An 18610-nucleotide genomic window follows, 5' to 3' on the forward strand; every position below is an offset into this window, starting at 1 on the left:
CCTTCCCCCACTCTCTCTCTTCCCCTGCCACCCTGTCTCTCTCTTCCCCTCCCCACTCACTCCAGGACTTCCAGCAGCCAAGAAGAGGGCCATTAAATAAATAAAGAAGCATATTATTAGAGACCTGTGTAACAGTGTTTCCCCCTCCCAATCACAGATAGGGGCCATTACAGGGTGTACAGTGCATATAGGATAGAACACAGGCTCCAGGGTACTCCAAAACGATCCAATTCTCTTCTGAGTGTAAAGAAAAAACTGTGGTCCCAGAGATGAGTAAAGATGAAAAAATATTTATTGCAACATACAAGGGTGAACAATAAAATACCTCCCACGCGTTTCAACCAACAACTGGTCTTTCTCAAGTGTCACTTCCTCAAGGGACCCGCTGTCACGAAACTAGTAGGGAGGAGGAGCCAATTCACGTTGCCAACCAGGAAGTGTGCAGCGAGCCTCAGAGTCACGTCATTGGCGCACGCCCGGCGACCCGCGACTAGGGAGCGCAAGGGTAGACGCGCAGCAACTGAGACGCAGCAGGCACATGTAGCGGACGGCATAAGTGTCACATTTTAACCAGGATACAATGTAAGTGTATCTTTGTGCATTGTTGTATTTTAATTAAAGCCTCGTAGATTTGCACTATATTCCCCTTCTGTTTATTCTGGGGACACTAATTGGAGCTGAGTGCGGGAGCATAGCGACGGAGTTCAGTACACAGCAACACGTGGGGTTCGTAGAGCGGTGAGAGACGTGGGCTAAAGCACAGCTTCTATCAGCTGAGTCAGATACAGGTGTATCTTGTAAGTAGGCATTTTTACAGTCTATTAAGCATCTCTTTGGTTGGACATTACATAATACACTATGAAGTTTTTTTCTTGTATGCTTCGCACTAGGATTAACCTTTCCGAGTAAGAGGATCTTTAACCAGCAAAGACCCAGGATTGGCAGCATTTCAAATTGACACTTTTTTGTGGACATTTGTGGTGGACTATTTTCGTCAAATAGTGCAATAATCATTGCGTTTGTAAGGTACGAGCGCCGGGGATGTCTTTTTGTAATTGTATGTTTCTATTTAACTAGTTGTAGGAGACAACTTGTAACTGTTATCCCCTGGGCTGCTTCACCCAGTCCAATTATCCTTAGTTTGGTGATTGGGGGGTTTATTTTTGGTGGCACTCTTGGATTTATACATCATAGTTTGTTATTCACTATTCATTATCATAGTTTGTAATATTTTTATTGCAAAATTTAGGTCTAGCGCTTTGTTGAGGTTTTAGTTAGACTTGTTTTTGAACACCATGTGACGTTTGAATGTTTTGCCATTTGGGCCAAATATGTGACCTGTGACGGCTCCAGGGGTAAGAAAGCTATTTCTAACAATTTGAGGAGAGTTATTTTAGATGAAGTTGAGAAGCCGTGTACTGTAAATGCACTAAAATGAAAAAACGACAAACTGCGCACCGAATGCAGCTCAATATATATTATAATAATAATAATAAATAAAGTGTGTGGCAGAGTTCATTTTGGAGTTAATATCTCTGGATGTTTTAATTTCTATTTCTTTAATCATGGACGCATTCTGAATATCTGGATTAACATTCTGATTTATTTCTTCAAACAGGTATGTTCCCTTGAGCAGAAGTCTCCTACCATCAATTGCATGAGAAATTAAGATTTAATTGACTATTGGAGTATGTTTCCTTGAGCAGAATAGGCAACCCCCTCCCTTAATTGTTATTCAATTGCATGTGATCACAGTATTTAAGACAGACTATCTTGGCTGTGTGTCCCAGTTAAAGTGTGGGAGAGTTACTTTTGGAGTTGAAATTGGATGTGATTGGAGGAAGATCGGGATTCTGCACCACAACTTTGCAACTGTGAGAACTTAACATTCGAAAAGCTGTGATTCTTTGTACTCTTCCTATCCTCCAATAACTTGGACTCTCTCCTCCTGCATCTCACTATGCCCTCCCTATTGCTTTTTCTGTTTACTGTTTCCTCACTCCTTGGTGAACGTCTCTGTTCTCGCCAACTTCCCCACTGCACCATTATTTATACACCTCTCTCCCAGCAACTTCTTTACCCCTTAATAAAAAGCACCCCCAGAAATCCTCTATTCACACCCTCTATCTACTCCTTCCTGCTGCTTGGGATTTCCCCTATGCCTGACATAAACACCTGATTTCACCAATGCCTCCCTGCCATCTCTTCCCCTGTAAAGTGTGTTAACCTTTAAGTTATTTGACTAACCTTAAAACTTGCCCCACAAATCAAGCATACCAATAGTCTGCACTCATGGTTACTGTCCCCCACTCAGTCACTCCTACCACCCATTGTGATCAAGCACTGCCATCTACAGCACTTATTCCCTCGCCTACTGTCTCTGTAAGTTCCCCATCAAACCTCTTAGATTGTAAGCTCTTCGGGGCAGGGATTTCATTTCCTGTTGTCTGATTTTGCTGCACTAATTGTATTATTATAATTCCCTGTACTGTATTCTTTGTGAAGCGCTGAGTACACTTTTGGCGCTATATAAATAAAGACATGCAATACAATAACATAATTATTGTGGACAATTTACAACCCAAATAAAGTTGTGAATTAAAAGTGCACTTTAAAGGTGTAAGGGAACACAATCTCGTGTTCCTAAATGTGAAATAAATAAATTGAGAGGAAAATAAGATACAAAAAACCTTTAACATCCGTGGAGAGTCTGCGGCCTGTCAGAGTGGAGGGCTCAACATCACACGGGGAACATGCAAGAAAGAGAGAGCCCAGCGCACGCCTCTCATAGTGCAGTAAAGTAATTATATTGGGACAATATTAAAATGTAAATGATTGCACGTACAAGATAAATTAATCATAGAAGCAGGACGTGTTTAGGGGACGTGTTACCACTCTGGAGATGGATGACTTGCTCCGTGAGGATCCCTCAGCATACACTCCTAAATATACAGAGTTACCCCTCAGGTTTAAATCTAGAATTTGATGTCAAACCATTTCTATAATGTAACTCTGATATTGTGTAAACTAACTACAGTCTTTTGTTCTTTTCTTAGATTAATCTATAGCTCATTTATTTAAATTAGTTCCCTAGTAGATCGCTATGCTGTGTGTATTATAAGTATATATTTATGTACTTAATATTGTTTTATATTGTTTATATTATATAAATTTCATCATATGTTTTTAAAAATTTTTTATTAATGTATTATGTTCTAATAAATCATTTTACTGTTCCCATTTGAACTCCATATATGTGGGATATGGAGGTAATACACCATACTATCCGCTATTTTTAGCTATCTCACTCACCCAATTACCCAATTAGATATCAACTTATGGGTTTAAAGTTTAGAGTATATTAGGTTCTCAGTATCCAGTCATCGACACTCCTGATGAAACCAAGGAAGGTGAAACGCGTAGAGTGTCGCTAACAAACGAATCCCACAGCTGATTGGAACCTTGGATCCTGCTGACGTCACTTCCGGTATCGCTGAAACGCATCCGTGAGACGCACACCACACAGACAGGCAGATCACAGGGGAAGCAGAGAGTCTACTAATCCTACAGCCGAGATCCAGTTTGTGAGATCCAAATGCTTGTTATTATCTTTTATCATGTGAGTGCATTGCATTTTACTTACGTTTGCATACAGTCTGCACTATGTCCGGTTTTCTTTTGGTTATATAAGGTACCCGAGGGCTTATTGAGGTTAACATCCTAACTGCAGCTGGCAATACATCATTGCAAAGATACCATTACGTGTACATATTCCACCTCACACTTGTGAGTATTCTACCTATAGACTTTAAGAAAACATCTCCACTTTTTATTCCAACAATACTGCAGCATCAGAATATGTTTTTTCTATTTCCACATGTTTTGCGCTTCCCAACGATCAACACTTCATCTACTTCACATGGGATTGAGAGAGAGATCCCACCACCGGGTCACAGCAGCAATCAGCATATGTGTTTGTATAATAATTGTTGTTTTTCACTATTGCACTGAATTTTGTTGCACATAGATAATTTGAGCGCCACTATTGATATTTTTGCTTTTCACTTCAATACCTGTACCACGCATGCACACAAATTCAATGAACCCCATATGTGTTCCATACACTTTACATAGAACGCCCATGCGCTTCATCCCAGCAACACTGTCCCGGGCACCACAGACTTTGCTTGTTCACCCACGGCGCCGAGGGCGGCAAGTCTGGCTACATCTGTAAGCTTTCAAGCAAGTGAAATCCTCCCCGTGGAGGAAGTTTCACATGTAAGTTTTGTATTACATTTACTGGCATATATAAACACAACATTTGTGGTGAGGAAACATGTATAATATCTACTTTTAGCAGGTCCAAGGGCCAAACAGCAGAATGCAGGACACAGATATCACAGCTGCACCCTGCTATGTTTCATTGGAAGACACAGGTATGATATGTGCAACTGGTCTTCATTACACCGAGAAAACCGGTCACGTTACCTGCAAAATAGGCAGAGCTGGAGGGTTCTTGGAAAGCAGTGGAGTTAATGCAATGCCTGGTATTTGACAAACCTGTGTGAAAATACATTTCTCAGGCAGGGTCAGAGTGCGTGCCCAATGTACATATTTACAGCTGGTAACTCCTTTGATTAATCTCAGTTTGATCTGACTTGAAATGACTGGAAATCATTAGGATCTGCCAGTTGGAAAAGGTTACACGTAAACCAAGTTCATCTTTCTCTCTGGTCATCTCCGCTCATTAACCCCATCCCGGTCATCTTTGGTCCAGCGCTGGTGTTCTAACTCTAAACCCCAGTGCATTCTGGTTAGTGATAGTCCTGTCGCTCTATTACTGGAGAACTGGAAAACCGGAACGGAGTTTGAAGCTCATGCTGATGTCAGGATGCAACATATCCGGAGTACAGAGCTTGGATGTCATAGCAATGGAATAACGTACACAGCGCTGTGCGTAGAATTGTGCAGACACAACGAGTGTAGCTTCTTGTAAACAGCCATTTTCCCCCATCCCAGAATGGAAAAAATATGCCAACAAACTAATTTACATAGTATGCATGTAACCCTCCTTTGGGATTACCATGGCCCTAAGGGGTTAACTGTGTGGGCCCACACAGAGTAACGCCCCTTTTTCCATGACATGGTGGTTGGGTGACTCAGCAGATGTTAAGCCCCGCCCGGTTCTGCCTGGAGACAGTGATGTGATACTACATATTCAGTATATAGCTACATATATATATATAGAGACTAGGGGAAGCTTCTGGAAACCAAATTTCAGGAGGAGTTGGAGTAGTGGGATCTCACTGTGACTAGTGTATAAACATTCATAATATAGTATAGAGTTAGGCTGCGCTTATAGTGCCGGCGACAGCGATGCGACGTTGCATCAAAACAAAGGCATTGCCGCCGTCGCGTGCGCTTATAGTAAGCACGGAGCGACGGTTTGGTCGCGATCACTGGAAGTCATCTCGATTTTGATTTTTCCAGCGACCGTAGCCTGACGTCGCCGGCACTATAAGCGTAGCCTAAGGATCCCCTGAAATTGTTTTATAGAGAGGGACAGTACCTGGGTTAGGTAGCGACCCCCCCCCCCCCCCCCGAGATGTCTCCCTTCACCTTTGGGAGTTCGTGGAGAGGAAGCCTACGCACAGAGGGGACTCAACAGGCCATAGTCCCCGAGGCATAGTTGATCAGCGTTATCGGAGGGTCCATAGCTGACCCCACTCCAAGCTGTCACAAGGTGGTACGCAGTGCCTGAAAAAGGGACCCTTATCACCAGCATTGGGTGATTAGCACCGGGCCCGGCAGGAGCCCAGATTAAATGGAGTTCTACCACAGTCACCCTGAAGAGGGCTCCCATAGGTAATAAAGGGAATCGAGCCCAGCGGGCCGAGATAGGGGCAGCAAGGGAAGTAAGGTCCAGACAGCACCAGGAAGAATGCAGTTACTCTATGTCTAGTCCAAGTTCCCAGTGTATATGGCTGTAACAATAAAGCTGCGGTTGAATGAATAAAGTTCCTGGCGCCCATCATTGCCTCCGCAGCGCCCGGCCGCCCGAATCCCACACCCTGACAAGGTAACCACATCTCAGAAAGCCAAGATCAGAGATATTGAGGCAAACCCCCCAGGAGCCAGTCGGGGAGGGTTACATTCGTACAAAGGGGATCCTTTTATTTATTTTTATATGCACATACAGTTGCGGCGGACGTTATCCGAACATTTACCTGGGTATATGTCGCGTTATCCCGCGTGAAGGTTGACATATAGTCACTAGTTTTGCCGGGGCAGACTATAATTACACCTCGGAGTAACACAGCGGGGGTACCTGCTCTGTGAGTCCTACCGGGGTCTGCCTGTCTGTGATAGACGCGCAGTAAGAGGCTGAATCAGTCACTCTAACTGCGCAAAAAGGGAATCCCCGCGCTTCTCCCTTAGGGATAGCAATCAATGGGGAATATATATATGTATGTGTGTATGTATGTATGTATATATGTATATATATATGTATATGTATGGTGTAAATACCTATAAGAAAAAAGGAGACTTTTGGTTTACATCCTTTGATCAAATAATGCCAAGCCTGCTAACCACGTCAAGGTAAGTCTCTTTAGTCTCAGCAAGGTCCCATTATTTCACTTCACTTGCAGACATGTGAGTATCTGTACTGGTATATACCAGTTTAATTGCACTAGGTTATATAAGATATGCTTTGATATTTTAACCCTCTCTGGGCTTATTTCACATAACATTAGTATGCATTTAGCGTAGGGACCTGCTAAAGAGACTTACCTTGACGTGGTTAGCAGGCTTGGCATTATTTGATTAAAGGATGTAAACCAAATGTCTCCTTTTTTCTTATAGGTATTTACACCATACATATACACACATATATATATATATATATATATATATATATATATATATATATATATATATATATATATATATATTCCCCATTGATTGCTATCCCAAAGGGAGAAGCGCAGGGATTCACTTTCTGTTTTGCACATTTGTATGGCCAATTCCTTCACTAGCTGCATGCTCCTTACAGGGAGAAGCGCAGTGATTATATATTTGTTTTACTCTAATTGCGCGACTCTCACAGGCGATCACGGGGGTTTTTATTTAATTTTAAACATTACAGTAATGTAGCAGGGGGTCTCCGGAGCTGAACTGCATTTATTTCATGTTCGGGGACCCCCTACTTCCCGAGATACAGACCCCGTTATGGGGTGCCGGTATCTCCTATGCATGGAAATATCCCGATCATGTGACGCGAGACATTTCCATGCATATGAGATACGGGCACCCCATAACGGGGCCCGTATCTCGGGAGGTAGGGGGTCCCCGGACTTGAAATCAACGCGGTTCAGCTCCAGAGACCCCCTGCTACATTACAGTAATGTTTAAATTTAAATAAAACCCCCGCGTTCGCCTGTGAGAGGCGTGCAGTTACGAGTGACCGATTCAGCTTCTTACTGCGCGTCTATTACAGAAAGCCAGACCCCGGTAAGACTCACACGGCGGGGACCCCTGCGGTGTTACGTTACTCCGACGGGCCATTAGTCTGCCCCGGCAAAACTAGTGAGGATCACGGGGAAATCACGAAATCCATTTTGAGATTTGTTCGCATAACGGTCGCTGCATCTGTAAAGTGTCTTTTGCTACAGTTTGGCTGAAATATCAATAAAGAAAATCCCCCAGGTGAACACAGTTAACACGTTCGGGACTTGTCTTGTTTGTATGTTTTTATCACAGGTGTCGTCTCTTAATTACCTGGGAACAGGGGAGCAGGCCTCTCTAGCAGTGACTGCATTTCTAATCAAAAGTGATTTTCCTTTTGCATAAGATACGGTAACACACAACCTGCCGCTCCCTTCCGGTTTCATTCATTTTCTTTCCATTTCCACTTTTATTTCGAATTTTTGGACCACTAATATTCCGATTTTTATTTTGTGCTTTTTATTAATTTTTTCCCATGAGTAAAATTGATTTTATTCCTATTTTCATTTAGCTTTTTTTTTTTTTTTTAATGATTATGAACATATATATTTCAAAATGTGCTATTTTATTTTATGATCAACGTGTATACTTGTAATGTTGCTCTTTCTATCATTTTGGGGGGATTGCTGAATATATAGAAATATATATTTTTGTTCCTTTTATGCGGGGCCTCTCTGGCAGAAAAAAAAGGTTAAAAAAAGGGGGGGGGGGATTGGACAGATATTGAAATAATTCCCTGAGGAGCCGGAAAGAAAAACTCTCCCCTCCTGAGCCTCTTCGTGTTGGCTTTATGAAGACACTAGCAGCAGATTGATCTCCCTGTAATTGGGTCTCACCTCTCTGCCTATCACTGTCAATAAAAGTCCCAGCAGGGTTTATCAAGAGCAATGAACCACAGGCGGACGCTACCCGTGTCTGCCGAGGTCACGTGACCACGACTGCTGTAGGCCCAGGCTTCCCGCAGATTAATTAAGATGGCTGAGATCTGGGCTCCGAGGCAACGAAGTCCCCAGGGGCGGCTGACTCTGAGAGAGACGGAGAGAGACGCAAACACTTCAATCAATGGCTGCTCAGTCTCTCACTCTCTATTTCTCGGAGAGGAAGTGTAATTGAATGTTAGAAGAAAGGGGGCGGACGGGCTATTATTCTTTTCAGAATGACGTATGTAGTGACCGCTTATGGCAACTTGTTGTTATCAATTCTGCTTCTTGCAGCCGCTCACAGCACACGCGTATGTATCATGTTATTTAGATGGTGTCACGGTGTACACGGTGCTTTACTAAATTTACCATGCAATAAAGAAACGATGGAGATAAGCGCAACAGGCAAACAACGTCAGCCGAAGTGAGGCCCTGCCCCGAAGAGCTCACCATCTAAGTTGTTAAGGATTCTCGTGTTTTTATTATACATAAACCCCATAATATGAGTATATTTATGAGCATGCCGCACTGTACCAATAACCGCTCAACTCTCCCTATTTATGAGGGCGCAGGACTGATTTTTTGAATCTGAGAGTCTTTTTCGGCCTCTCACTGAAAATATTCCCTTCCTTCTGATGTAAGTCAATGGGAGTTTTAGAAATATCATGGGTTTGACAATTCAAATCTCCATGCAATGAGCTTTCACATGTTGGCTGGACACATCACAGACACAACCAGGCATACGTATCAGGGCCAGAAATGGGCTCATATGGTATCAAAGAACAAATCATGGTTTTTTTTCAATGTTATTTACATTTTTCTTTGCTATGTCTGGTGTACTTTTTCTTTCTTTCTGGTGTAGCCTTCTTTCCTGCTGATATAGAGCGACTACTAGTGCTGTGTGTACCTGCTGGCTCAGCGAGATCTGGGCCTCCGCTAACTGGGAACCTGGGGTAACAATATGTACTTGGCAGCGCCTCCACTTACCCAGTATCCCCAATAAGCAAGATTCCCCTATGTAAGAATAATGATAACAAGCCTCAACGTTGTAACCTTTTACTAATAAGTGACTGCAAAACCTTAACTTACACCTATTAGGGATAATACACCGATAATCACAGTACATGAATAGTTGATAATCAGTTGTTACACACCAGTGGCTTGGCCACTCCCACACTCGCGTAATGTCACTTCCCACCACCACGTGTACCCCACACCGTGTCCAATGTCTAGACTCAGTCCCTTGGTCACTCAACTCTGTGTCCTCAAAGAACCTTCCCCCAGGGCGGGATCAGCGCCTGAAGGTACCGGTGTTGGTGCACTTATTAAATACCTTCCGGCTACTCCAGCAGCCGGTAACAGACTTCGAAAAGGATCCGCCGATCCAGCGTAGTCTCTCACGAGTTTGGTAATGTCCAGCAGCTTGAGCCCAAACCACTGGTCGCACACAGCAGCTTATGAAGAACACTGTGTCCCTGTCTGCTAATACAGTAAGGGAATAGGATGGTCTCTCTCTCTCTAGGGCTTTCCCTGCAGCACCACAAGCTAATGGTGACTCAGGGTCTGCACTGGGCCTGAGGGGGAATCTGGCCTACGCAGGCGGGTCACTGACCCCCTGCACACACACAACCTCTCCCCTTGCTCCTCTGTCACCCTCTGCTAGCGTGGTCTCTCCCCTACGCTTCCCTTTCCTGCCTGCTAGCCAATCCTGCACTCCTATTCGCTTCCTGGCATCATGTGGCTCGGCTCAGGCTCATGGGCATTGTAGTTTTACCCCAGAGCCTCCTGTTATTGGCCAGCCGTTTCGCGCGCTTACACTGCGCATGCGCGAACTCTCTCCGTGCCTCCGATCGCGCATCAGTATTGCGCAATGCCAATCACAACATGGCGGCGCCCTATGCTATCGGGCCGCTGCGGAACCTCCAGACGCGCCCTACAGCGGAGGTACAGAGGGGAAACAGGAACACCACTACATTGGTATAGCGCTGACAGTGAACACAGCGCTGTACATAGCATTTTTGCAGGCATGAGTCCCTACCCCATGGAGCTTACTATCCTTTTTGTGGGTGCCTGAGGTGCAGGAAGATAAAGTGACTTGATCACACGGAGCTGACACAGGGATCTGAACCTGGTTCCCTCTGTTTTCAGTCAGTGCCTTTACTCACCGACACACACAGATATAGCAAGCTCCAAACCCACTACATTATATATATTTGTGTCAATCGGAGTGCTACTGGGATAGTGACCTCATGTATATGTAACCCCCTTGTAAGAATACCTGTGATTGATGGACAGGCTCTTGAGCCAATGATTGAGAATTTAAGGGAGGTTTGATATGATTGGTTACCCGGGAGGTCAAAAGAAGGTGAGTTTACATAGTTACATAGTTACATAGTAGATGAGGTTAAAAAAAGACATGCGTCCATCAACTTCAACCTATGCTAAATTTAGACGACAGATACTTAGCCTATATTTGTATATTTACAGTATATTGATCCAGAGGAAGGTAAACAAAAAAAAACAGTGAAATATCATCTAATGATATCTCATAAGGGGAAAAATAAATTAATTCCTGACTCCACAAATTGACAATCAGATTACTCCCTGGATCAACATCCCTCCCATGTATACTTATCTGGTATATCTCTGTATACCTTTACTTTCTACGAAGATGTCCAACCTTTAAGTTTAAGTCCCCAGCAGAGCACAAGGAGGCAAAGCTCTCGAGATCAGGAGGATCACATCATTCTCCCAGTGAGGTTGGAGGCCAAGACCAGAACATGAGCAGAACTACTCCAGTTCTGCTGAGTCGGAGCGGCCACATATCAGCTGTTCATGCTACGGGAGTGGTGAGTATCCCGCAAGGGGATGCCACTTGCAGGCACCACAGTACTGTTGACTACACATACCGGTTCCTTTCCAAGTCTTTGCGAAGTAACAGGCCTGCAACGTTTAACCCAACGCTGGTCTGGCGCCCACAAAAGGTCCCTTAATAACACAAGGGCATTGGGACTTAAGGAGAGACATTGAAATACTAATGCGTAGTGACTCACATGTTGGTATATTGTTGTTTAAACTGTGTGTCATGATAAGTGCATGATCGTCACGATTGAGGGTCACCCATGTGTTACTGTGGGAGGATATAAATACAAGCCCCTGTTATTCAAAGATACGTGTTGTGTCTTACTGTGTGATCTCCGCCGAGCTCCACAAGTGGCCTAACATATCCTGCACATAGGGGAGCAGGACATGGGCCCCCGCCTTAGTATATGTGCAATCAGTCTGGGGCAGATAACGGGGGGGGGTTACATATACTGTACAACAGTAAACAAGAAGGCCCCAATACCACATCTGACATGACAAATTATCTAGTTCAACACTATCTGTTTTTCTTCTCATAAGTAAGGGTCATTTAGTTAACCCCTTAGGTACCGCATACATCACGCATCCCCGTGCTGTTGGCTATATTGTTGTTTTGTTTCCTCTTCACTCTATGCAGTGGAAAAAATTTCAAAAGAACAGTAAAACAATAAAAAATGGTAGTATAGGACCTGCTGAGAGGGTTTACCTTGACGCGGTTGCTTTAGCTAAAAGGAGTGAACTAAATGACCCTTACTTATGAGGAAAAAACCCCAGATAGTATTGAACTAAATAATTTGCCCTATTGGATTTAGCACTGGGGGCCTTTTTGTCTATTGTCCTTTAGTCACTGAGCCTCACCCTCGGCCCGCCTTGATATTACACCTCTTTTGTCTTGGTACATATGGGCCGGCGGGTCCTGTCTGTCCTGTAGAGCAGCACTTACAGTCTACATTTCAGTATCGGAAGCACAGGCAGATATTTGCTTGAGGTCTGATACAGTAGCCCTCTAATTCCCTCCAAAACCAGGCCCAAACCCCCTTTTCCATCACAGCACCACCCTCTATCTATCCAGTCACTGAAGCTTGTTGTTTACATATTGTATATGATTCCCCTTCTTCTTCCACATTCACGTTAAATCTTCTTGTTCCGTTTGCCGCTCAGGTCGTCTGCCCGCAGTGATCTCTCTCTCTCTCTCTCTCTCATCAAATATACTAAGAACATTACAGAACATTACAGGAGCAATGCAAGTGTAGCTAAGTCCTGCTAAGGACAGGCACTGGAAGGGTTAATTCTCCTGTAGGCCTAGTTGCTATTGCAGCCTTGGATGCCGTAGTGTATCCAAGGGCAGGCCTAGCAACAACCAGAGAGAGTCAGCCTGGGGGCGTGCACTGGCTGGGTGACATGTGCAGATGTGACACCTGTAAGCATCAGACCTGCCCTGTTATGGGACAGGGTTACAAGCCCAACCCCAGGGTATATAAACTGGTACTCTCCTAAAAGTGGGTGTGTCTCTTTCCTCCCCCTGTGGAGTGAACAACAGCTACCCTGTGTCCCATAAAGGGATGCAGGAGGAGCATCACAGAATGGAAGGCCTCAAGCCTTGCAAGTGTTCCTGCAGGGAAACAGAGGAAGGAATGGGACTGCTGTAAGATCTGACCAATGCAATAAACACCATTGAACCATATGCCCGTTTGAATCACTGTCTTGGTACATAGAAAGTTGTCAGCATGGACCATCCTACTACCACAGGATCCTCGCTGACTGGAGGCGCTGCCAATGAATAAGGAACCCTGTAAACCTGTCCTGACTTTCCCCACATCATCGCGGAGCACTCAGCCCTCCTGTTGCCTCACAGGTACGCACAGCATTGCATGAAAGACACTAGTAACCGCCAAATCTCACAGATGGTGGAGATAAAGGTGTTACACAAGCAATATTCTACATGTGTGTTTTTTAAATAAATCAGTTATGTATTATTAGATCATACACTACCGACACAGTTTATCACACTGCGGCCAGATCCGCAAGCCGGGAGATTTCCCGGCTTGCTAGTGGCCGCCCCTCGGGCGCGGTCACGCGTCATCGGGAGCCTGCGCCCCCTGCACGCGCGTCCAGGGCTCCCCGAGGGAGCCCTGGTGTCCCGCGATGTGGGGGACGGCGGCAGGGGGTTCCGGGGGACCCGGCGGACCCGGCAGCGGGAGGAATAAAGCCCCGATCGAAGGGCGCTCCTCCGCTGCTTCGGCGCGCGCCCGGCACCCTCCGGCGCGCGCCAGGTTACTGCTGCGGCCGAGAACGGGCAAATGCTCGAATAAACTCGGCCGCAGCAGTATTTACTGCATTTTTTTAAGTGAAACGTCTTTGCTGGCACCTAGTAAATTTTGATGGGACAAAAACTCCTTCATGGAGATGAAAATATGTAACGGAAGTGACGCGCACCCCCGCTGGCTCATCTCACAGCCGCTCGCGCATGCACAGAAGCGTCCAGCGTCCGTGCGCCTGCTGGGTGTTGCAGTTCGGCGGGGCCGGATGACAAGCGTCCAAAGGAAATCAGGAGGGGAGGCCCGAGTGACTACAAGTCCCAGCAAAACCCCTCAATCCGCTCCCCTACATCGACTGGCCGGGGGGGAAAAAGAGACAGACAAGTTTGGGGGGGGGGGGTGATTCCACGGTCAGTGGGTTGATGTGACCTTTGTTCTGGGCTAAAGCACTGCGCATCCATTCAGAAACGTGATGTATTGGTGTGCAAGTATCAAGTACACAGAAACAGGAGGTGCTTCAATCAGACTGACTGAGGAGAAGGGCAGCGAGAGATGCATCTCCCCCCCCCCCTCTCCCCCGTGTACATTACTCCCCCCCTATTCTACTTACAGTAGGTAAAGGCAGAGAAGCCCTCGCAGGCAGCACTGTGCTCAGTGTATCCGTGCAGTGTGAGCTGTGCAGAGATGTACTGCTGATCATTTATATCCCCAGCAAATCAGGAATGGTCGGCTGCTATTTGTAGTGAATCTCACACTTCAAAAACTCACAGCGCTAAAAATCCTTGCTGGAGAAAAAAAAAGAAAATAGGGTGTGTATGTGCGAGCGCACGTTCTGCGTGAATCTTCTTTACGTTTTGTCACTGAAATTGTATTTTGATTGTTATGATTTTGATTGAATGAAAGACTTTTGAAAGTAACGGCATTTAGATACTTTAAAATACAAAATATATGTATCTTACTTTAGTTATCATAAGGGAATTGTGTCATCTTTTCCAACTGATAATATGGAAATTTCGGATGAAAACAAAAAAAAAAAAAAATCCAAAAAATCAAAAAACAATTTCAGTGACAAAACGCAAAGAAGTTTCACTTACAACGCGCGCGCTCGGCACACACCCATCTTTTATTTTAACACAATCAACCCTGTCACTCCTATTTTTCACCACTTACCCAAGATTCACAAATCACTTTTGCACCTACCTGGCGCCCCATAGTGTCGAGTATTGGATCCATGGGGGAGAATCTATCCATTTATGTCAATCACTTTTTACAGCCACTAGTTGCCACCTTACCTTCTTTCCTTTTGGACATCACACATGTTTTATCATTCCAGATTTTCTGTGGCACTCCGATTACATTTGGGTCACGCTAGATGTATCATCTACACACATCCACACACATCCACACTGTTACATATCACCTTATTGCTAGACAGCATTCACTATTTACTCACCCACAATTTGACGATACCTTCTATCCCCAAACAAGTGGTAGAATGATGGGAAAAAGTGCCCATTGGTGTGAAACGCGTGGGAGGAGATGATTTCCCCTTTTTTGTCTGTTTTGATTTTAACATCCAATAAAGTACATTGTCATTTGTCAAAATCTGGTGAGTTCCTTTTCCCTTATAGTCCGGGGCTCAGTGCATACCACCAATCCTCTCTCTTTATTTTGCTGCTTCTATGTGATTGGAAAGGACGGATATGGGACTTACGGGCTACCATACAGCTGAATAAATGGAGAAGCGGTGCATGATACGAGCCGGTAGAAGCGCTCTACCGGTTACTACAACTAGTGTCCGGACCGGCGACCCTGGCCGGCATGGGAGGGAAGTCACCGCCATTCACATACTCACTAGGTAAGTCTTTAACCTCAATATTCTATATTCGTCTAACCCTCCGTAGCTGTAGATATACAGATTGTCCTTATTTTATCCTGATTATATACACTCCGTCATCTATGACTATTATATTGAGGAGCTTGCTCTCTCTAGTGCATATCCACAAGCTGATAATATGGCTTTTTTCTTATTTACGGGATACCAGCTTCACTCCATCATACGCCAACCTGTTCATGGTTGGGTGGGATATGGACCATTCATTTGTAGATAAGAATCCGTATCGTCAACACATTCGTTTTTGCAAATGCTACATAGACGATCTATTGATCATCTGGAAGGGTCCCAGCTGAGACCCTTCACAAATCGTTCACATTTTTGATTCACATTTCTTATCATTTACATTTCACCCATCACTTTCATCTTCCTCATATCGAATTCTTAGATTTATATCTAAATCTCAATAAGATAGTACATAGAGATATTTTGACAAAAGAGAACTCTAGGAATTCTCTGCTACATGCAGACAGTTGTCATTTCCGCTCTCTCATTTGGGGCATTCCCAGAGGACAATTATTGCATCTTAGGCTAGGGCCCCGCTGCCTCAGACCATGCGCCCGCACTGCAGACAGGCGGCGCGTGGAGAGGCACTTGACCACTATCTGTAGGGAGCGGGAGCTGGATTGGGGGCGTGGCCAAAACGGGTCGGATGGGCGCGGCAATGACATCGGGGGGCGGGGCCATTACACTGGGTCAGGGGGTTCCCTCCCCCACCTCCCCGCTCCCCGAAGCCTCCCTGCTCCCCAAACCTCCCCTCCTCCTCTCCTCATTGCCAGGGGTTCCCTCCCCCGCCTCCCCCCCCCCCGTGCATCTGCAGACACAGACTATGAGGAGAGAGTCTGTGGGAAAGAGCAGGGGGCTCCCTTGGTGCTGCAGCTGCTTTCCCCGCTCCCCGAAGCCCTCCCTGAAGCTTCCCTTCCTCCTCTCCTCATTGGCTCACAGCCACACCACGTGACGCGTCGCCGCTTGTGATATAATTCTCTTGCATCCCCTGCCGGCTGACGCATCACAGGAGCCGTGCAGGGAGGAGGGACTGGGACCTGCTCCGGAGGATACCATCAGATGTAAGTAGCACACACATGGCCACGCGCGCCGCCGGACGCAGCGGGACCAAAGCCTTAGATGTAATTGCTCCACATTGGAAGACTTTGGTCTAGAAACTTCTGCAGCTTTATTTATACCCTATGTAATGTCACCATCCCTACCCTTGTAATCGGGCAGAATAAGGGCGGCCTTAACCTATGGTGAGTCCCTCTAGAGCAGGGGACCCATCCAGCATGTTGGAATAAGGGATGTAAACACCCAAAAGCACAACCCCTAGTTGTAACAGGGAGGAAGAGGTGCTAGGAAAGCTAGATGTTGGAAAAAAAAACAGACCTTAAGCACTAAAATTCATCCTTGTACTCCTCGTGGCAGGCTGAGCTCCAACAGCAACACAAACTGACCGTCGTCACGGCCGTGCGTCGCTGTGTAATGACGTCACCAACGAGTTTTGTGTCACATGACACTTCATCAAGCCCTGATCAAACTGTATGCAGGTTCCCATGAGTGTGGAGGTGTGTGGAGGTGAAGTGGAGTGAGCTTTTAAACATTTAAAAGTGGGAGGGGGTGAGCTTCAAACCTGGGAAGGAGGAGCCACCCTCCAAATCAGCTAGGACCAGCTGAACAGAATTGCAAAATATACAGAACCCCTATAAGCTCATATTGAACCCCCCAAAATAACCACAATATATATATATATTAGAAAAAAAGAGAAAGAAAAAGCGCCCGATCCATGTGTAAAATCCAATCATAAAGGTTTAATATACCACGAACATATATATATATTTACCCTTTGGACATTTTACTATCACAGTGTGGCATGGGTGGTCTCATGGACTATGGTAACTGATGTGAACTGTTAACCATTGTTGATCCCATACTAACAGTCTCTTTTTGGTACTGTGCCTGGTTTGCCTTGATTATACCAACTGCATTTACGGTGTATGTATATAATATAGGCAGCATGTATTAGGCAATTTGGTGCATGTGTTATCTATGCTTGCTGTGTGGTTTTATATTTACTTGGGGTGAGGCCGGCCTTGTAGATTCAAGGGGTTATTGTTAACCCCTTGTTCTACATATATTTTAATGCTTATAGGCTTTTTTCCTTGCCTTGGGTATTAGGGGTCCATCAGTATCTTAATAGGGGATTTCCCCTGTCTGATACATATTCTATCACAGGAGGATGTCAGGGTTTGTTTTAATATTTTTTGTATTTTATGTTTGACTAGCTGAGAGACCCGGCGTTGCCCGGGATGTAAATGCATAATAGGTAGTATTATTTATAAATCGTGGAACAATAGATGACTATTTGTTGTAAAGGTTGGATAATAATGTTGAAAAGAAAGATGGAATAAAATGTAATACGATGTTGTTTAAAAATGGTTTATTGTAAACACACCACAGTACAATGTATATTTTGGTGACATAACAGATGTAAAAATGTGAGGCGTGTGTCCTGCTAGGGTGTGAGGCGGTGGGTGGCGCGTGGGTTGTGAGTGCTGTCCGTGAGTGGGGGGTCCTGCTAGGGTGTGAGGCGGTGGGTCAGTGATGTCGGTGAGTAGGGGCGGGAGGCAGCAGGTGTGTGTGGCGGCAGGTATGAGTCGAGTGTGGCGGGTGTCTGTTGAGTGCGTGCAGCGGCTGTGAGGCGGCGGGTGAAAGGCAGAGGCGGGCGGAGTAAGGGTGGGTGAAAGGCAGAGGCGGGTGGGCGCGAAAGCAGAGGCAGGAAGGCAGGGGTGGGTAGGCGGGAAGGCGGGCAGGAAGGCGAAGGGTGGTGGGAAGGGGTGGAGGAGGGGATGGGAGGGGGGGGAAGGGGTTGGGAGGGGGGGAAGGGGGTGGGAGGGGGAGGGGGAAGGTGGTGGGAGGGGGGTAAGGGGGTAAGGGGGTGGGAGGGGGGAAGGGGGTAAGGGGGTGGGAGGGGGGAAGGGGGTAAGGGGGTGGGAGGTGGGTGGGAGGGGGAAGGGGGGTGGGAGGGGGGGGAGGGGGTGGGAGGGGGGGAGGGGGAAGGTGGTGGGAGGGGGGGAAGGGGCGTAAGGGGGGTGGGTGGGAGGGGGGAGGGAGGGAGGGTGGGAGGGGGGTGGAGAGAGGGTGGGAGGAGGCTAAGGGGGGTGGGAAGGGGGAGTGGA

The sequence above is a fragment of the Ascaphus truei genome, chromosome 1 (genome assembly GCF_040206685.1).
Source record: "Ascaphus truei isolate aAscTru1 chromosome 1, aAscTru1.hap1, whole genome shotgun sequence".
NCBI lineage: Eukaryota > Metazoa > Chordata > Amphibia > Anura > Ascaphidae > Ascaphus > Ascaphus truei.